Source organism: Manacus candei, unplaced genomic scaffold, assembly GCF_025592945.1.
Source record: "Manacus candei isolate 608988 ecotype Guabito, Panama unplaced genomic scaffold, ASM2559294v1 h1tg000081l, whole genome shotgun sequence".
Taxonomy (NCBI): domain Eukaryota; kingdom Metazoa; phylum Chordata; class Aves; order Passeriformes; family Pipridae; genus Manacus; species Manacus candei.
This window is the reverse complement of record NW_026138129.1, coordinates 5701386-5723775: the sequence shown is the minus strand read 5'-3', so window position 1 is coordinate 5723775 and position 22390 is coordinate 5701386.

Here is a 22390-nt window from a genome sequence, read left to right as displayed (position 1 = left end):
CAGACATAGAAAGTGCACTTATCCCTGTTTTTTAACTACATGCTCATGTAGGGTTGTGAATTGTTTTCTTTAGGATTAACACTTCAGTGCTGTCAGTCATTTTACTTATTTAGATTAATACTATCTGACCTTCTTTAGCATTAGTCAAGTGTACTTGTCTCATCATTTACCTTGATGTCACCTGTTCCTTTAGTTGCTAATAGGGTTAATTCAAGTTATATAGCCAAGACAGTCTACAGAGGGAAATCCTTTCAGGAAAAAGGAGGTGCAAGAGGTGCAAAAATCTCCTGAAACACTGATATAGGTTACCCCTTACACACAAAGACTGTAATTTAAAACATATGAAGCAAATTAAATAATAATAAAGTTTTAGTTTAGGTAACCAACTTACACATTGAAAAAACTGAAGTGTGGCAGCCTGATGTTTCATTTTCCTCTGCCTTTTTTAAAATATTGTTGTCAGATTATTTCAGATCTAAAATAGTTTATTGCAATAATGTAAGTATTTATGCAATATGCTCGCATGCTGTTTCATCTCTTTCAGCAATCCCTCCTCCAGGCTGAGATGCAGGTCAAAGTGTGGATCTTACTGTTCAAGTAAATTACATCAATAGAATAATGTACACAGCTTTTAACTGAATGTTGATTTCAGCTGCTAGTCTGATGATCACACACCACTTACTCTTTTCAGTAATTCAGGTCGTATTTAGTGGGGCTTATAATGCACTTCATATAGATGTTTTATTTATCCAAGACTTCTGAAGTCAGGCGAATTCAAATGGGAGAGACTTGGGAAGATGAAGAAATAAGGCAAAAACATATAAATGGAGGACCTAGGGTTTTATCTGAGGAAAAAATAAATTGCTGGGCACAAATTCTTTAATCTTAAAGATTACAAGGCAATTCAAGACCTTACTTCATTTTTACTCACAGCGTAATCATTTCTGCTCTCTTCTTGAAGTGAATAACTATTTCTTTCCGTTTCTTTCTGAGAGTCACATTGTAGTGACCTGTGTACATCACACATTTCCTTCATCTCTGCATCCTCTGCGGAAGTCCAGTGAGTGGTAAGGGGCAAGAAATCAGAAAGAGGGAGTCTTCTGGCAGAGAGGTGTGAAAATGAGCAAGAAAAAATGCAATGAATGGGGAAAGAGAAGAAATAAGAGTAGATGAGAGTGGTGAATAGACTAAATAGCCAGACTTGTGGTACCTTGTGCTAACAAGAGGACAGTGTTGCCTTTTATACAGAGAATCTTTGACGCGGGATTTGAAAAAGCTGGAGCTCTTGCCTCAGTGCATCTCCAGAGGATTGTTATTTTTCTTAACCCACTATGGATGTGTTTAACCTGCTGCCTGTAGCATACCAAGCACTTCATCTCACTGGACCCCACTGCCTTCTGCTCTGAAGACCCTCATCATGTATTTTCCAATCATCTGTTCACATGATAGGATAACTTGGCATAATAGGTACATAGCCACAGACAAATGCTGTCAAGTACACTCTGTAAAAATGGAGGGGATCTTGGTGTCACTAGTCACAGAAGGAGGTGTGCAAAGGTGTTCTGGAGATGGAGTGGGAATTTTCTTCATAATGCAGTCCAGGTCTGAAATTAAACACTAAACAATATAAAAACAATCACTGAATGCAGGATTATGCAGGATAGAACAAAGATAATATTACAGGCTGTGAACCTTACTGAAGAGCAAGGAGCAATAGTCACTCAGACCTATAAATTGTACAGATCACATTTGATTTTACATATATTCTACTTTTTCCCTTTTCCTTATGTATGGCATGATATTCTGATTTATGTCATGTGACTTAAAGGACTCACTAATTACAAAAGCCCAATTCATTTAACTGAATCCTAAGTAGTTCTTTGTATCTTATGGCAGGGAGTTCCATAACTTAAGAATTGTATTTAAAAAAACAAGTCAACAACTTTTTTACATTGTCTCTCTTTTCCAGCTTTTCAATTCCATGAGCCTGTGTTTCTGTTTTATGAGACAGCTTTAATGGAATTTTTTAGATGAACTTCTCTATGTTGCTACTGATTTTGGACATTTTATCCACTATGTTCCATAGTATTGAAGAGAAGTTAGAAATACTTACTATTTATATCGAATTTTATATGAACTTGATTCTTATTTGAATGAATGGATTGTGCCATATTTTCATTGATCTTTTTCATGAAATAGAATTCAGGACATTTTTTGAATACCTCCACCTCATGGAAAGCTTTATTCTCCAAAAGTCTTTGCTCATAATTCCTACTGAACCTTTCTGGAGGCTGGATGACAAGTACAAGGCACAGCACAGGTATTATGACCCTTTGAAATTACTCATTTTATTTTCAGTCTCATTTATTACTGAGCTGATCTTTGCTCTCCTATGTGTGTGTGAAGGAAGATAGAGTTCCTTAAATCATGCCTATTGCAGTTGTGGGACTTTGTAGTAAAAGCCATTAGATTGCCAATACCAGAATTTTCTGGGTAACAGAGGACAGTGGCAGAAATTATTTCTTTTCAATGCCTCAACTTTTGCAGACAGGCTGACTTCAAAACTTTTTGATAGACTAATATTACATGGTAAGTTGCAATATGTGTGTGTATTTCTAAAGTGTTAGTGAACAGACATGAAATGGGGAGATTATGGTGTGGTTTTCTTTTTGAAGTATTAAGCCTTTTAAGTCTTATTTTTCTACATTTCAAAGCCATTCAAAAGTATCCATGTAATGTAGTCATAGAAGAATTACTCTCCTTCGTTTTTTTTTTTGAGTTCAAAAAAGTCTGAACTTTAACTTCTTTAGTTCTCTCAAAAATTAGAGGAAGAATGGCCTCCTACATATGAAATCAAAAAATTGGATGGGATATCATAGAAGATTTTAGTTCAGCTGGAATTTTAATTGCTTATGAGAGGTATTTGTAAATTTTCCCCTTTTTGCCATTAAAATTCATCTCACCTCCTTGTCTACATATGCAGTGACAAACAACAGACTTTTAAATGAGAACAGTTACCTATTAGCCCCATAATCAGAGAGAGACTGTAACTGCAGTCGGAGAACCACATCACTGGAGCCCCCCAGAGGAAAAGGCTGTTGTACTCAGGTCACAGTCCAGAGAGTCGACAGTGAATACCCATATGCCCAACATGTGAATCAGATTACACTCCTAGAAGAGGTGTCTAGAGAGAGATTTATCTCATTAATTATGCATGCAAATTGGGATCCGGCAATATCTTATGAGGCTCTGTATTTCAAACCTTGGTTTTCTGAGGCTGTCAGCAGCACATCCACAATCTAATTAAAATCACCATCAAAGCAGATCTGAAATACATTAAAGGGTTCCTATTAATGTCATATTTAATTTACTGGTTCAGTGTTGAAGATACCCTTTACTGTCCTTTCCTAGGTTTTCAACTTCTGGACAGCAAGTTTTATGAATGATATTTACATCTCAAGAAATATAAGCACACTGTTTACATATCTGACAGCTCTTCTGTCTTCTCACTCCCCACTTGACATGTTGAAGCTGGATTGCCAGCTACCCCTTAGTTACTTCTTCAGAGCACCCTGAAGAACTTAGAAGGTTTGGAGGAATGGGGGAATTCCAACAAGGGGGAATGGCACCAGGTTTTGTTGCTGTTTGTTCTCTCTGCCCTTCACACCAGTTTTTTTGTCTAATTGTACAACTGAGTTCAGTTTCTTCCATTTCATTGACACAGTGGGATGGCTGGACCTTCCCATTGAACACCAGTGTTCTGGCTGCTGTGCACTAAAATTAAGGAAGACTGAGTTGCAGTCTTTGATAGAAATAGCCTGCTAGAGGTCAGATGAGATGTGGAGGGAAGTTCTCACCTTCAGGCACTGTAAAATTAGTTTACTGTTCTCAGAGTTATTCCTCCTTGTGGGATAGTCAGGAATGAAAAAGGTACCTGTCAATAAAGCCCACACATACAGAGAAGAAGAAGAAAAGGAAAAAGGTGTTCTGAAAGGGTATCATTACCTTTTGTTTCTCTTTTACAGATGGTTGTGTTTTTATTTTAAAGCTTAGATAAGAGTCTTGTGAAATAGAATGGAGGAAAAAATAAACCTAGATAAGAAAAAACTATTTTGCTAAACTTTATTCAAACCACAATTGTGTAATATCAGTGTCTCCAGAAACATTTTTTTCATTGCCCACGAAAATTACTTTTTTTCTTTCAGATATCTAAGCCTAGTTCCCACCTTTAGATTAACACAAGAAATATTTCAATAGGTCAGAGGCATTTCAGTTTTGGAGAGGAGCAACAAAATCATTCTTTTATAGTGGCAGGATAAGAGACTTTCATATAAGCAGACACCAAGAAGTCAGTTACTACAAGGAAGCAAGACCAAGTGTTTGAAGATTATAAACACAGTACTGCAGGAAGAGTAATCCAAACAGTGCCCATCTAAAATGAATGGGATAAAATTCATCAAGACTTAGATGAATGTTAGCATGTAATATTTCACAGTTTCGGGATATTAGAATGTCAGAATCTGTTATTCCAGAAAAATCACCCAGAGTAAGTCTTGTCTCATTATGTAAAAGAGGACTGGGAACAAATCGTGCCTTTTTAAAACTACATATGTGTCTAAGAAAGGAAGGGAGTCTTTGATTTTGAGCAAGTAATTTTTTTTTTGCCATGAGTGTTATTATGCAGCTTTAGTAGTTTGCTGATACTGTTTACTAAGAGAAACAGAGATGTGTTTAACTCAAATGAGTTCACTGCAATATACTAGCAGAGCAAGTCAGCCTTGTAATAACTGTAGCCTGCCCTTGCAGAACACTGAGCTTAAATGTGCTCTACCCTTGCACATTTTGGCTAAATCTATACCAGTAATTGGAAAAGGAAGATTAATAGAGGCTGTAATTCAGTCATACATGCAGTAAAATTGTTGCAATGGTGCCTAATACACTTTTAGACAAAAGACCAAGCATTGTCACTTCTTTCAGGTTTTTGAGGGGCAGAAACTGTAGTTCTTGTAACCCCGGACTTTTGCACGAGAATGTGTCATTTCAGCTGAACCATTCACAAGTATTTTGCTAGCAAAGCAAAAACTCATTGCTTTCTTGCTGAACTGAACTATATTCTTGGTAGGTCTCAAGAACTTCCTGTCAAAATTCTGAAATCAAATTAAAGGAGAAATCAAAACTGATTTTTCTACTTTTTGTCTGATTTGAGTCTCTTCTTCTGTGTACGGCACATTTTTTTCTTTTTGCTTGCCAAAAGCTGTGTTCTTTCTCTGAACTCATTGATTAATCCTGAAAAATGAAGTTTTCTTTTTGGAGTACAATGAGTTCATACAAGATTAGCTTGAGAAATTATAATTTTAGGCTCCCTACAAAGATATCCTTCCATTGCCAATAACAGTGTGATATAGTTGTTCTGGAGAAATATTAAGCACACAGACTGATTAGACTGTTAAAATATAATATACTGTTTTCCACTTGTTCAGTAGTAATTTTGTTTTATTTACAATTTGATAATTTTAATTATAGTAGGAAAAGAAGCAAGTATGTTTTCCAGTCTGTGATCTCAAATAACTTCAGTTATTTGTGATTCAGAAAGAAAAGTGAAGGTGTGCCTCTCTTTCCTTCATGGTTTCTTTGTTTCCTGCACTTTTTTTAGTTTGCTTTCTTGTTAAACTTGTCAGCTTTGCATGTGTATGTTAAACATGTACATTCTGTAGAATTCTTTAAAACACACCTGATTTTAGGTGATAATAAACATTTTTTTTTAATGTATCTCTTTATTCCTCTAGAAGGGAGGGTGTAGGGGCAGAATATGGTCTGTGACTCCAGAGAAATGACCGCATTTTGGTCAGCTGGAGAGGAAGAAGTTGTCCCTAATGGTATCCCATTCTTATAGATCTGCCAGGGAAACCATATTTTTTTTTCTGAGGAAATATAATCTGAATTGGATGGCAAGTAAAACCAGACTGAAGTAGAATTAAACTACGCTTACTGATTATCCTATTGCAGGAACACTTTCAGCACATTTTGAGGTAATTATATTACTTTTGCTTCTTCTAGAGGAAGTGGGTATATAGAAATGCACTCAAACTGTGATCAGATCCTGTCCCCCGGGGACTACATTTCTTATTGTAGGTAAGCAAGCAGCCAGGATTAGTTAATGAGTGCAGCAAGACTCAGAAGTCTCAATGATTCACTTTTTTGGTGTTTGTTTGGTTTTTTCTGTAGATAATATTAACACAAAATCAAGTTCCAGTTTATCACTACCTGCCAACACCCTATTTAGCCACCCTTAGCTCAGAGTAAGACAACTGCTCCACTAGGCATTTTATTCTGTACTTTTATTGCCTACTGCATTGATGAATCTGACACCTCTCTGCCCTTTGTATACTTTCTTAAACATAGCATAGTAAATGTGTTAAAAGATACAGCAAGCTTTCCTTTCAGAGACAGAAAACTAAGCATTGAATTAAAGTCTGTTGAAATGTGTCTAGGTGTACACTGAGGGAAAAAAAAAGATTTAATAGTCCAAGTGTTATGTTGTTATAATACAACACAGAAATAAGTGTAAGTAATCAGAATATTCTGACACGTGAGCTGAAGCTATTGGACTCTAACAGAAACTAGGGCAGTGTGACTCTGCTTCCCCCACTGATGCTTACAAGGATTATCTTGCACTGCTTCTTACAATTTTTCTCAGAGGATTTTCAGATTCTTTATAAACACAGACAAATCAGGATTCCTAAGGGAATAGCTCTCTGTACTCTATCCATGCACATAATCTAATTTTTTCTTTAAATATGCCATAACAACTCTCCCAGAAATTGGCCTCTGGAAAGAGTTCTTGTAGGCAGCAGCCCACCTAGCCCACACAGGTGGCAGGGTATTTTGGGCTCCCGAGGGTGACAGCAAGTATGCATGTGGCAGTGCATTGCCTGCTTCTCTGAGGTAAGTTTCATGGATTGTTACATTTGGCACTGTATGCTTATATTTGCTTTCTGTGGTCAAATATTCAGATGCAACTGGAACCTTATGTGATCGAAAGAGACCATAGTCTGCAACTGGTTACAAGAGACTTAAAGACCTAATCGCTTACATTGGCATGCTTGTAGAACATGGCTTAGAATGACTGCATGGTATGAAACCAAATAATGCACTTCCAGACATAGCTTACTAATGGCACATGCATGGAAAACAGCTTGCAGAGACCGTTTTTCTCTATGAGTACAATTAGTTGAACAAAATGCTTACAGATAATTCAACACTTTTGTCACAAACATATAGTTACAGAAGCTGACTGTTCAGATGTTTGCATAACCAACTCACATGCTGAAAAACTGGTGTGAGTGATGCTCACCAAACCTTCTGTCTTCAGTTTCTTTGAGTAGTGAGTACCAAAGGCCATAAGGTCATTTGTGCCAAGGAGATCCTCATGGCTAGTGATGAAACTTGGGTATCACCAGGTTACACTCAGCACCCACAGAGTTCTTCTTACTAGTTTCAATAGCCTAAAGCTACTTGCAGTGCGAGTAATTATCTGTAATGAGATACTGTTCTTCTGAAAGTAATTATGGTGTATCATACCATTACATGAAAGTTTTAACAAGTGTCTCCTGTAGCTGGTAAATTCCCAGGTTATGGGTTTATGCACTGCTGGAAACTTGTGAATAATTTTACAACTGTTGTTTCTATAACTATTATAATTGCAAATTATTTTCTGATCTATGATTGTGGAAGTATTTTTCCTATTGATTTGAAATAAATACAATTAATTGCATCATTCCTCATTGTTCCATATGGTAAAATACTATTCTTCTTTAATAAAGGAAATTAGAAATTTCTGGGGTATCTCCTTAATATAAGATACAACTCATAAAGTGATTTCTTTCGCTTGTTTTAACTACTGTAAAAATACCTGTAAACTCTTCTTGATTTGCAGAATAATGTTCAAACCGATGGTCCATTGCAGCAAGGAGAACTTGAACAGGACGGAAAGAAATTTCCTGCAAGCAGGCATCCTAAAATGGAAGACAGGCTGATAATTAGGAAAGAGCTGAGTTTTGGATTTGCTATTAGTTTGTTTCATTTTGGTTTATTTGCTACTTGCAAATAAACATTGAAGAACAAGTTTGGAAACATCCGAGGTTACTCCTGAAACTCAGCTTAACTGTGTCATGTTTTTAAGTCTCTTGTAACCAGTGTAGATTATGGTCTCTTTAGATCTCATCAGAGATGCCATCCAGTTACATCTGAACTGGAGTTAAAAGAAAAGTAACATTTTTCATCTCCTGAGAAACGTGTTCTCACAATATATCTTCAAAGTGATGTGAAATGCACTGATAGGACTGCAATCCCTCTGCAACCAGTAACAGCCAAGGCTGTTTTAAAACCCACAGCTTTAAAGAAGAGAAACAGACTCTTTCAAACCCCCACTGGCACTGAAAAGGATAGTAATAATTTCTGTAGGAAACAGGAGACTGAAATTCTTATCCCATGTCTGCCTAGAGGGTCTCATGGCCAAACTCTGCTCTTCCCCTGAAGAAGAGCAGCTGAACTGGTTGAAGATGGATTACTTTTGTGTCTAGTCGAGAAACTTTGTGGCCAGGACCTAGGATGAGAAGTCTGTAGGATAGGATTTCCCACTAACCTCATGATTGTGTCTCACACATGAAGAAGATGACACAGGTTTTGGTCTCTGCCCTTCCCCCATGACCAGAAGAAAAGTAAGCAACTAAGGCATTGGCTGAACCTTGATAAAATACTGTTCATTTGCAGAAAGGTAATTCAAGGAGTAATATTTAGAAGGTCAGTGTATTTTCTGTGACTCTCAGCTGTCTCACACTGACAAGTCCCAATAACAGAAAAAAATATTTGTAAGCAGAGTAGAAGATGAATGTTGAACAACAAAGAGTGAGAATAAAGATAGATTTGAAATAGCTTCAAGAGAGCAATCTAGCATTATTAAGGAAAATATTTAAGAGAGACCTTCATAGCTAATAGTCAATTTGCCTGAAAACTGAGGGGTTTCATCAGTTAAATAGATCAGATTAAACTAGATGTTTAATTATATTAAAGTTGTATGCATTCTGTCTCTTAAAATAATAGTGGAAGGAAAATAATAGGTGGAAGAAAAAATGTTAAATAAGTAACATGGTGGGAATAACATTCACATTATGAATACATTTCATTACAGCAAAATCAGAAATTATGAAGAGTTTTAGAATGGACTTAATTTTCAAGGCAGTCAACATACAATTTAATATGTGAATTGGGGGTGTTTGCATCAATGACTTAAGAAGTCAGAGACATTCACAATGGAGACTGTGGTGAAGGGAGCAAAGAGAAATGTTTCCCAGACTGGGGAGGTGGAAAAGGGAAGGAAGGCAACAGGAGAGAATAGAAAAGGAAAACTAGGAAAAAGAGGAGCAAACAGAGCTGAGGTAAAAAGGGCTCTAAGCAGCTGAGTAGGTAAAAATGGATATGTGTAGTTGACTCTTTTGTGTCTGCATGTGGAAATATGTTAACACTGAGACCTTGCATTATTTAGCAGATGCTTCAGAATGGCTATAATGATATTCAGAATTCCATTTTTGTGCCAGGTAGATATTGCCCCAGAAAAATGACACACCAGGGAGAGAAGCAGGGGGAACCCCATGGATACACACCTCTTCTGTGATGCAGAATGAAGTGGGAGCTGCCACAAGGGCAATGGAAATGTTTCTCTGGAGAATCCTCTATTGGGTGACTATAGCCCCCACATGTAGTAGTGGTAGTGCAGCTGCAGTAATGAAGGCTGCAAAATACCTCCTCCATTTAGAAAAAAAGAGGAAAATATATTTCGCTTGTTGAATCTTCTCAGTGCATCTCAAAAATCCTGAGCTAGGTGTTTAAAGCCTTTATTGATTCTACAACAGAAATGAACTTTCCACACTGACATGCAGACAGCTGCAAGCAGGTGGGTGTTTTGCTGTTTTCATAATGCATAAAATGGTCTAGAGAGCTAGACACCTTGCTCAGCACTTCTGAAGGTTTCAGATGAGTGCAAAAGTGACTGCTCAGCCTATTACTAAATCATAAAAATGTTCTTATTTTGCTTGTTAGGTATGGACTACATATGCACAGATTTCTTTCCATCCTGCTTATCCACAAATCTGGGTAACCATCTAGCCATGTATATGGGCAACGAAGGCTTAAAGGATACAGCTCCCGTAGCATATTCACAGAACTAGGATAACTGTTCATATTTGTGAACATAGACACCTGCAAATGCATTGTAAAATCCATGCACAAAGAGCTCAAATTAATGCCTTATGCCATCATAATACTCTAGTGAGTTGCAGAACCTCCATCCTGTAGGACCTGACAGTGGAAGAGTCTTCATTTTGCTCCTTCAAAGAAGCTCAACTTTGATACTGAAGAGCTACAGTCTGGGTTCTAGGCATTCTCCTCAATAATTCTTTGGCCCTTGGCATTTCTGCTGCTCTGCCAACCATAGCAGAGAATTCGATGTAACAGGAAATGATTAAACCAACCTTTGCCACATATTGTACCAACAGCCTACAGTCATCTGACAATAACAAATTTCCATGACATGCAAATGCAACAGTTTGAGATTAACTTCCAAGAGGTTGAAAAATGCATTCCCTTCATCAACCCCCTGGGTAACCACTACTGCCATCACTAAATTGTGTTAGAGGTGCTGTCCGGTATCACAACAAAATTAGAGGTTTCTCCCCCTGTAGAGCATCTTGGTGTACAGTACTAGATATACAGCCAGTACTTGTGGCTCAGAGAGTTTTCACAGTAAGAAAGAGTAGTGGAGTGATGAAATGGGTGGATGTTTGAAAAACACTCTCTGGCTCTTTTTAATTCAAGCACACAGACAAAGAACAACTCTGCTCATTTTCTAAAATAAGGTAATTTGTAGTCAGGTGAAACAGAATTTGAGGACACATTTCATGGAGTAGTTATGGTGAAAAAATTAAGTTTTACTTTAAATATGGGGGATTTCAATTATGGGCACAATGCATTTATAGATGGTGATGTTTTTGTAACTAATGCTACTGGGGCAGCTTTTTTGTAGCTGTACCTATGTGAGTTCCATATCTCATGCAGCTGAGACAAGCAGAAAGAGGATCACACACTGAAAAATACCTCAAGCATCCATCTGAATTTCGCTATTCTTTCAATGACCTTGGTATTGCTAATGCCAGATTTTTTTTCCTCAGACGGAAGTATTTAGGGAAGTTGTGAAGGTCACATTTTTGGGTTAACCTTTTTCTAAGTAACCTCAGTGTCTTCCATCTACATTTAAATCATTGGACTTGCGAGTCTAGGTTTTACTCTTTTGCCCTTTACATTTGTTCAGTCCAGAGTTCTCTTTGCTACCTCAGCCCTTCAGGACATCTCAAACTTCTTGGGTCAAGAAGGGATTTTGCTGAAACTAAGTTTTGGGGCATTTCTGAGGTGCTCTGTGCTATTAAACCAAAAGAGCAAGTTGAGCAGGCACATTCTTTTTCTAAGGACGTGCTTTCCACTGAATTACTTTAAGCTATCATATCTCCACACAACATTTGTCATTATATTAAACTGATAGACTTTTCAGGAACTTTCCCCCAAGTTTCTTCCTTCAAAATGTTCAGTGTTTCCCATGACTCAGACGAGATCTAAAGTAGCAGACCTTATTTTAGTAGCAAAGTTTCATCAATATTAAGTTTCATGTAGCTATGTGCATTTCCTTTGAGAACTGTTACTCTCTAGGCTAACAACAGAAACATTTAGAGCTGGCATTTTTGTAACAGCAAGGCAAGTCACGTTGTGTGCAGAGGAATGAAAGCAGGAGGAAATGGGTGCAAAGGCTAAGGAGATGATTTTGGAATATTATGTTGGGCAGAAAGAGACAGACTTGCTGTCCTCTGCAGTCCTTCCCATCCTGCCCTTTGGGGAATTACCCATGGAGTAATCTATCTCTAAAATCACATTTGAAATTTGTCTTGAAGAGTGTTATTTTTAGCAGGTAAGGAAAGAGTTGAAAAGTTGCTGGTAAGCTATAGAGACCAATGCTTGAGTCACTTGCTTGTCATCTTTTATTTAGTAGTCAGCCAAGATTCCTAGGAAATCAAATAATACAGTAATAGAAAAATACTATTGGCATCTATGAGCTTTCTTTCCAATGCCAAAGGCTTTAACTAACCCAGCAACAAGTACAGCTTCTTATGCTACATGCTTCAAAGTCTGAACCCTGACTCTAGCTCAGAAAGCTGCAGACGTTCCATATAAATGCATAAGATTGAGGGCTTGTCCTTAATCTTATACCTGTTTTCTTTTCAGAATGTGCAGAGCGGATGTTTGATGTTTTCTATTTTACAACCCCCAGCCTTAATTGTATCCTTGGCACTAACGTTATTACTTTCTGCGTATCAAAGCCTACTGTAAAACAGAATATAATGCCTAATCCCAATTTGTTCTTTTCCTGATTTTTTGACTTTTATGGGATTTTTGAATGGCTGAAACGTAACCAAAATCCTAAACTTGCAATCTTTGGTAAAAATCTTCTACTGAAGATAGTAGCAATAACAGTAAAAATTTTTCTATTTATCTCTGGAAACTATGAAGAATCTTGAAGTAAACTAGACTTTTGCATATTTAGATTTTTCCAATAATAACTATATTCCCACCCATAATCCTTACCTTATCCTTGCCATAGGATTGCTAAAAAGAAAATACCAGAATGAGTACTTCTTCTTACTCTATAGGCTTGGAACAGGACAATAATAAAATAAGATTTTTAGACCTTATATTACTAACTGTAAGCTATAGAGCTAAACTTAGTTACAGACAATGCATGTATTTTGATGATAAAATAGAGCATAAGGATTCAACCTACACTCCTGGTCTTAACTATATGTTAACTCAAATCCTAAAACAAGAATTTACAGCAGGTATTTTTTACTGATCAAAACTACTAGTCCTGTCTGATGGAGAATCAAGAAATGAGGGAAATCACATTCTAAAAGAGAATATAATTGAATGTCCCAGATATGCACAAGCCTTCTTATAATCATCGGAGGTCTTACAGAATTCAGAAATAAACAGAGCACCCAATAAACTGAATTTCTCTACCTCAGTCCCAAAGTAATACTAACTGCAATCATACCCAGAGTAGAAAGTGTTTTTTTTTTTTAAAAATGCATGTACATTAGACCTTACCAGCACCAGCTCTTCCTCCAATTTCCTTAGACCAGGTTTACTTTTTTTGGGTAGGGAGGAGGTCAAATGCTGCCTCAAAGGATTTAGTAGCATCTCATTTTCCATTGACAAATGCTGTTGCATTGACTTTCTCATATCAAAGAATGTGTTGAACAGAAACTTCATTAGTGCCTGACAGCAAAGATCATGTATGTCATTCTGAGCAATGAGTATAAATGGCATTTAAAATGAGAGAAAAATCAATAATTTGCAAGGCTGGGGGTTGCCTCCCTGTTTGGCAAGACCTTGCTCCATTAAATACTCTTTTTAAACTCCCATTTGTGGGTTTCAGTTTAAATTACTGTTACTTTTGCGGTGTAAAGTCATATTCAACTATTGGTTGCTCCTTGTTGCCTTTCGATCAATAATTTAAAAGCACTTTGAAAGCCTTAATTGAGTTTCAGGGTTAAGCGGTCCTGATAATGAATGTTGTCACTTGAAAGAAAGAAACCTGTTATGCCATGATATCTGACAGCTACCTCAGATTCCTGTCTCTTTCATTTGTATTTACTGCTTATCTATATTTTTTTTGAGGTTTTGATGGAAATGGTCACAGAGAGAGAAAACTCTAATTATCTGAAAAACAGTCCTCTGACGAGTCTGTAGGAAGTTTTTTTAAAAGAGCTAGGTAATATTAAACAGTTTATAGCATGCAGAAAGGTTATGCAAAGATTCTGAAGAGCAACTTCATGCAAAACATTTGGAAACTCTCAGTATTGACAGGTTAGACTGTCATTTAATGTCACATTTTCATTATGAATATTACTACAAAAAAACCCCGAAATCAAACCCAGGACTTTAACATTACCTTTTGTTTGCACTGAGAAATAAAACTAAGCATGCTTACTGAAGGCCTATGAACTTCTAAATTAGACATCAGTAAAAAATAATAATACAACAATCCATACATTGACATGAAATATGTACAGGATGTCTTAGGTTGTTTTCACCTCAGTGAAGTTGTTACATGATGAGTATCACACAGCAAGTTACTGGGAGAAAGAGAAATCTTAGTGACATATTCCACAGTGAGAGGGTAAATCATAAGTATAGGTATAAACAATATTGAACATCAATTGTATGTTGACATATCTTCCGTTTCTTCCATAATCTGCTACTCTTCTGATAACACATTTTTTGCTTAAAGAGATACTGATTAGTACAATTCTGACTTCTCAAAGTTCTCATGTGACAGCATGCTAGACAATATTCTCCTGTATAGATTGAGAAAGGGGTGAAATCATTACATTTATATTCTTTTCAATACAAGATTCTAGTTTTAGAAATGAACTTGAAGATTATGTGCTCTCAGCCATAGAAAGCAATTTTTCTTTTTGTAGAGCTCTTGATGACAGAACTGTTTCTTTCAGTTAGGCAGACATAAAGAAGTCTGATTTCAAATATATGATGTCATAAATCTAGGCTGTGGAAATATCATGATGACTACCTGACACTTCATCTAGTCTGTGTTTCAAAGCATTTTCAAAACCTTTTAGAAGTGTTTTGTCACTATATGTTATGTAAGCTTCTAAGCTAAGAGTTAGAAAGGCTGAGGTTGGAAGGATCCTCTAGATAGTTCCTAGTCCCATCCCCTTTCTCAAGTAGGGTCACTAACAGCAGGTTGCCCAGGATGTGTCCAGTCAGGTTTTGAGTATCTCCACAGATATCGATGGATATGAATGCCTAAAGATGCTTTACATATTGCACTTACTCCAGGGAAGGTTATTCCAAGTATTGTGGTAACCATCAGAGTGGGTTGTGGAAATGCAAGCACTGTTTCTTTCAAACAAAAACATCATATTGGACATTTTCCACCTAATCCTCCTGCCTCCAAACAAAAGTGGTTTTTTCTTCTGTGGTACTGCAGTCTCTATCAGCATCAGGCATGACTCCAGAAAGTTTCTGGATGTGGTGTCTACTCTGAGTGCAGTCTGATCCATGGAACACCTTCAAATCTGAGACTGCCAACTGCACTCCTGGCAGGAAGAGTGTCATGAAGGCCAGCACTGCAGCAACCTTCCTTCCTACTCCTCCTCCCAAGAAGGTTTTTTGAGGTTAGTTCGAGCAGCCATAAGGACCCGTGATTGCCCTTTGAAGATCTCCCTATCTGCCTGGTGTATACTGTGGCAGGGACAGAAGAGGACTAGAGGATTTTTTGGGCAGTCTGAACCCAGGCTGAATTCAGGCAGACTGTAAGATGAAATACAGGTGCCAGGGGTCCTGGAATGAAGGTCCAGCCTCCCCAGGACAGCATATTTGCAACTCTGACCATATGGACTCTTACACAAGCAGTTTAATCTGCCACCTGCTTGATGCCTAATTTCTTTTCTAAGGTTGATCCCAAATCTGCACATTGCCACATAGGCCCATCCACCCCCTAGGAACTGTAACATTAATCACAGTTATAACGTTTTCTAATTCACTGGATCACCAAGGAATAGCAAACAGTATGAACAAAAAGACTGATAAAATATAACAGCATCTCACAGTTCCCCTGAACTACTGAAAAAGCAAATACATCTATACAGAAAGAGTTTTCACCACATTCTCTAGCTACAACTAACGTTTATGAAAACACTCCATGGAAGTTTAAATATGGAAAATAATATGCATCACTACTGTCCCACTAAATCCACAGATCCCTTTACCAGTTCCCATTTACCAGCTTTGGAAATATTAAAGTTTAAGTTGACCCTGCATGGATAAGTATGTGGTAGTATTGTGGTTATGCAGATATCAGTGTTATGTTAATGGGTTCCCCAGCATAGCAAAAAGAGCTGATTGGCATTTCCAATACTGTACTCGTAGCTCTTTATTAACATGGAAAGAGGCAGTCCAAGAGCTATGAACAACATCCTCTTCTCACAGCCAGTGCTTCAGAGCATTTGACTTGACTCTGCTGGCTTGCCTACCTGTGATAGTCACTCCTTCTCCCTGCCAAATTTTGTGCTGTACCATGCATGACGTTTTAAATGATTTGATGGACTAATTTGCATTTTTCAAATAATTTTGCATGTCAATTAATTTCAGTTTATGATTAATCTACCCTTCCACAAACAACATTAGGGAAAGACACAGATAAGCACGAGCTTTGCCCATTCTGAGTGCATGAGAGAGGGTGGCTAAGGCTGCTGGGGTAAGTGTGTGGGTAGGGGAGCAGGGGAGTAGGTAAGGCATGCATGAGGGCTGTCTGAACTTGATGGATTTGTGATAATAGCAGGGTATCCAGGAGTGTTATGGCATAGCTGACAGGCAGCAGGACAGTACAGGAGAATGCTGTAACTGTGATGTGCTCTTCTGGGTGACACTGAGATGCCTGGAAGAGCTGAGGTAGCTGTAACTGTGATGTGCTCTTCTGGGTGACACTGAGATGCCTGGAAGAGCTGAGGTAGCTGCATAGGTTTTTCAAGCAATGGGAGCCAGGGAGATGTGGAGATTTGCTTCCCCTGCCCCCAGCCCCCCAAACCTTTGTCAAACCCATCCCTTATATCTATCCTGCCCACCTTCCATCTGCTGCCATGGCTGGGTGCCTGAGTCCCATCGAAAGCAGCAAAGGGCAGCTGGGAGATCAGCAGGGGGTTGTCCAGATGTAGCAGCTTCTGCTAGGAGCTGAGCAGAACTTAAAGGGCATAAAACCTGGAGCATAAACTTCCTGCCCCTAGATTTAATTTCAAATTATAGAAATGAGAGGGGAGAAAGGCAGAAACACATCCCTCCACCATTTTTCCTTGTCATTTATAGTATGAAACTGTAGATACCCAAAGCTCTGAATGAATGGACAACTTTGAGCTAAGCTGTTACAAAGACACTTCTTTCTTCATAAAAAATATTACCAACTGATGCAATTAAACCTTCTTATGAGCTTTTGACAGATTTAAGCAGTTAAATTGCATGTCGAAGGACGACCCCTGTAATCAAAACTCGTCAGCTTTGGATGCTTTGGATGCTTCAGAATATTCTCCTTTCTCACAGCAGCCCTGGACCATATCATGTCCCTCACACCACAGCCATTGTAGCCTCCTCTGCTGCCATGGGACAGGTGGCAGGCTGTAAGAAGGGCTTCTCAAACAGTTACAGGGGATTTGCAATATGACATAAAATTACTAAAATGCATAAAATGTTGCATGTCTCCAGTATCTATAAAGTCTTTGGGGAAGTTGTTACTGTCTTTATTATTTGTTATTATAAATGGCCTAGAGTTACTTCTACAAAGTTAATTTTCCAGGTTACTTAAATGTCCAGTTTTGTCCATTGTGCTAAAATGTCTGCCTAAAAATTAAGGAGACATTCTCAAGGTTGGCAGATTCAAAGTATGACATGTTTTCTGTGTTGAATGCATTTCAAAGTCCTTGCAACATGCTATACTGATTGATTTTTATCAAGAACGATCGATTCTTTTTTATTTCATCAGTCCTTCTGAAATACAAGCAATGTTTGTGTGATGAAAAGGAAACTGTTTTATGAAGAAATTGTAGTTTATTACCAGTCTTCCACGTGTTCATCAAAGAAAAATGGCATAAACACAATCTACCACAAAGTTCTGGGAAAGTATTGACCTTGTCCTCTTTCATTTTTCTTAGTTTAAAAAAAAAAGAATTCAACTGCACTTATCAACATCCCTACACAGAGAACAGTGGATATGTGGGGGTCTTCTGTGTGCACTGTTTTTTCGTTGCCAGATATCATATGCAAAACAGATTTTTTGTGGTTCTGACCACTTGCAATATCTAACAACTTCTGTACTTCAAATGAGTGCCTGGCATCTTGAGCAATCAGATCTGTAGCAATTTATAGCAATCTCCCACAGTGAATTAAACCATGATCAAAGTTTTGATTAACTTAATTTGAAAAAAAAGCTGAAATCCTTCCATTTCTTCCTTGAGGGTAAACACATGTAGTGCTGCAGGTGAGAGAAAGGCTTTAAACAGTATTTGTGTTGGTTTTTAAGCTTTCAGAAGTGAGGCAAGGAGGAACAAGATAGTTCTTAAATTGGTCTGCTCCTCTCTATGAGAGTAATTCATCTCTCACAATATTATGAAGCCAAATGAGAAGTCTCTTAAGGTATTGGACAAAGGCCAGTAGCCTATTAGGAACATTTACAAGAAGTTGTCAACAAAATGTAACCTCCATCAGTGCCCTGAAGCCCCTTTCTTCATATAAAGTTCCAATAGCAGTTGAAAAATGAATATTCATATAAAGTATACAAGGACTTGGAGTGATGCCCACGATGTTTTTCTGGATTTCATACTCTTCACTTTTTTTTTTTTTTTTGAGAGAAAAGGAAATCAGGAGATTCAAAAGTGTGATATGTATACTCATTCAGAATATGAATGATGTTTACAAAATGTTCTTCTTACTGAAAGAATAAACAGCCTTACTTAAACCCCAAAGAAATCTAAATCACTCTAATGACCTTTCTCGAGGTCCAGGAATCTGGGCTTCTCCGTCCCATCAGATATGGTAACATATTTCTGTAATTATGCATCACTCATGGCTAGGCTTCGCAAACGAAGATTTAGGAAGGCTCTATCCATGTTTGTTACAAGCATGCTGGTGGCTTATGAGGCCGATATGAGATAGACATATCCGATTGCAAAAGGCACAGCAGAAAGACTCCTTAGGTGGTATCGACAAGACACGATTCTTTCTGCGTTGTCTTTTCTCCTCGAGAGTGATCCTGCGTGCGTTCTCAAAGGAAATGGCAGCATTATAGATGGCATGTCTCCAGGCCTCCCTGGAGGCCTCAATACGGCCGAGGCTGAGATGTTGTTTCAGGGAGTCCTTGGGGAATATGTAAATGCAATTCTTGTGTGAAGGGAATATATGCTACACAGAGCTATTGAAAACATTTCTGCTTAATGCTAGCAGAAATCTGTTAGGCATTTGGGATAAGAATAATAAATTGTGTTTGTTTCTTAGACACTCATAACGCCACACTGACATAGTGACAGAGCCCTTCAAAACCTTTAATGTATTCATCCTTACAACACATCAGTGAGGAAAGAAAACCACCTCACTCCTTTCATACTGAATGGAAGTACAGAAAACACCATTATTCACATGGAATCATGTGAGAGCATTGTGCCTCAAAAAGATTTGGACAGCAGTGTAACTGCTTTCCCACCTTCCCTCCCTTATCAAGAAAACTATGCTTCTTTTTCCAACCAATAATACCATAATTGAATGTAAGCACAGAAAGAGGACCTTACACAGGGAACATACCAATGAAATTGAGGGGCTGGATTCTTTAGAAATTCTTCTCAAGTCTTCTTAAAGATTTCTGTGACCTTATGGAACCTTTGGGATTGCCTACTAGCATTGGTAAAACCACTGGGATTTTGCAACTTATATGATTAAGATATCTGTAAAAAGCAATCACTTAACCCTGTTAGGGACACATTATTTCCGAATGCAGCTGGAAAGGTGGTGGGAGCAGATAGGGTGCAAAGGAATGAGGCTCAAAGACAGAAACATAAACGTGACTGAAAAGCTTGAGGACTTGAATACTAAGCAAAATTGGGAACAAACAGGCCACTAATAGGAAGCTTAAAAGCCAGAGTAGCTAGGGACAGAGCAGCAGAAAGCATAAAGCGGAGAGAAATGGTTCAGTGCAGAGGAAACCCTTGAGAAAGTCAAAAGAGCTTTCTGCCATGAGCAGGTAAAGATTGTGAGGAAGTAGGTAAGAAAATAGACAAAAAAATGGGCTAAGTACTTCTAATAATAGACAAAGAACCCTCATTGAGTATGATTGGAGAAGGGGAGGCTGGCATTCAAAATTTCTTTCATGACAGGAGGTTGGTCGGATGAGGGGTATCTTCCAGAGGAAGGCAGGAATTAATGCAAAAAACCCCGTGAGGGTCACAAATCTCTCTTGCTCACAAGCACCTCTCTTGGGCCTGTCCAGAACACCACTGGGATTAGCTTCTGGAATGAAGCATGCTCATTCTCCAAATATGACACCTGGAATACACACATGGATATCTCTGTGGTTCTTTGCCTTTTCCTGTGGGCACAGGTGCTGCAGCTGCCCACAGCCAGCCCTTCTAGTCACTGTTGCATGTGGACCTGTGAGAACCCAAACTCACCTATTGCACAATGCTGCCTGTCCAGAACAAAAATAAGCCTAAAGTGTCCTTGCTTTCCAAACTCTGAGCCTGAATCTTCATTCTCATCTTTTAGCTCCAACACCTCTAAAACACCTTTCTTCCTCTTGCTTTAAAGGCACAATGTTGTCCAGCTCCTCCTTTAATTCCCTTGATTCCTCTTCAATTTTTTGTTTATTAGCCCGTTTCATAGAATAACAGAATCAAAGGGCTGTTTTAGGGTGGAAAAGACCTCAGATCATCAAAGTGATCAGTCCAACCTTTGTCTGATCACCACCTTGTCAACTAGACCATGACACTAAGTACCACATCCAGTCATTTCTTGAACACCTCCAGGGAGGGTGACTTCACCACCTCCCTGAGCAGCCCATCCCAATGTTTAACAACCTTTTCTGTGAAGAAATTCCTCCTGATGTCAAACACAAACCTCTCCTGGTGCAGCTTGAGGCTACGTCCTCTTGTCCTGTCACTAGCTGCCTGGAAGAAGAGATTGACCTCCACCTGGTTACCACTTCCTTTCAGGTGGTCGTAGAGAGTGATAAGGCCACCCATGAACTTCCTTTTCTCCAGGCTAAATACTCCCAGCTCTCTCAGCTACTCCTCATAGGACTTACTGTCTAGACCCTTCACCATCTCTGTTGCCCTTCTCTGGACTCACTTCCAGGACCTCAAAGTCTTCCATGAAGTGAAAGACCCAGAACTGGATGCAGTACTCGAGGTGTGGCCTCACCAGTGCTGAGTAGAAGGGGACAATCTCTTCTGCAGTCCTGCTGGCCACATTACTCTTGATGCCACTGGCCTTCTTTCCCCTGCTTTTAAGCAAATCTCTTAATTTTCTGTTCTTATTCCTCTTTTTTTCCTTTAGTATAAGATATCTTCCCAACCCCTTGTTGTCTTCTTATCTTTCTGAAGTTCATCCTAAGCCACTGCAGACATAATTTATTCTGCTTTTCTCATATAATTCAGTCTATATTGTCATTCTACAAAGACATCTTTAGAATAGCTTTGTAGAATGGCTAATGTCATTGGTACCTCTGTGTTTGCATTTATTTGCATTTAATATACGAAGGATGGCAGAAGTAAAGCTTATCCTTAATGTGTGTACCTATATCTTTCATAATAACTTAGCACTTTTGCTCCCTTTCCTCCAGTACCTGTACCCAATTCGCATGTGCTATGATTTGGTTTCAGCCCGACAGAAGCATTCTGCTGAGGTGCATATCCATATTTTGGAGTCAGAATATGACTTTCATTGATTTTAAAGTTTTATGCTTCCAGTAAGCTTCAGAGCTGCATGGACTTTGCAGTTCTTCTGCCAGCATTTTTAACATACATTCAACATGCATCTAATAGAACATTTTAATGCAACTGTCTTCCCAGGACCAGCTGTGGGCATGGCACTGCACTTCTGGAAACTGAATATGTATATTTTTTACTTTTATTCATTACTATTCACACTGAGATTTTATCTATCTTCTCAGGGTTTTTTTATTTTAGTGTCTTTCACAATTTTTGTTCAGGAAAATGACTTGAATTTTCAGATCTTTATATGAAAAAAAAACTCTGATGTATCTGTTTCCTAGAAATAGTTATATACACAGCACTGAACTTTATACTTAATTGTTTGATGCATGTAAGTGAATGTTGCAGCCTCACTTCTGCAAACCTTTAGTGTCTTGAACAAAATAGTTGTAAACAAACAGCTCTAACTAGAAATCTTATATTGCTAAACCTATTTCCTTAACAATATGTAGGGATGTCCCACAAGAGCTGTGGAGCTGTTTGCCTGTATGTATGGAGAAGATGGCTCCTTTTCAGGGAGGTATTTGATATTCTAAAGTTTTCCCTCTTCATTTACTATGGGGCAAGAACAGAGAGATTAAGTTCTTACATGATTAGAGCTGTAAGATGAACTTCTCATATGGCTATAGCTAATATCTGAGGGTTGTGGTTTTTTATCCATTGATAAAATCCCACCTTCTCACCCTTAAATTAGGCAGTAAATTGGTTTGAATGAGGTTCTTACCTTGAGCTGTTTCCCA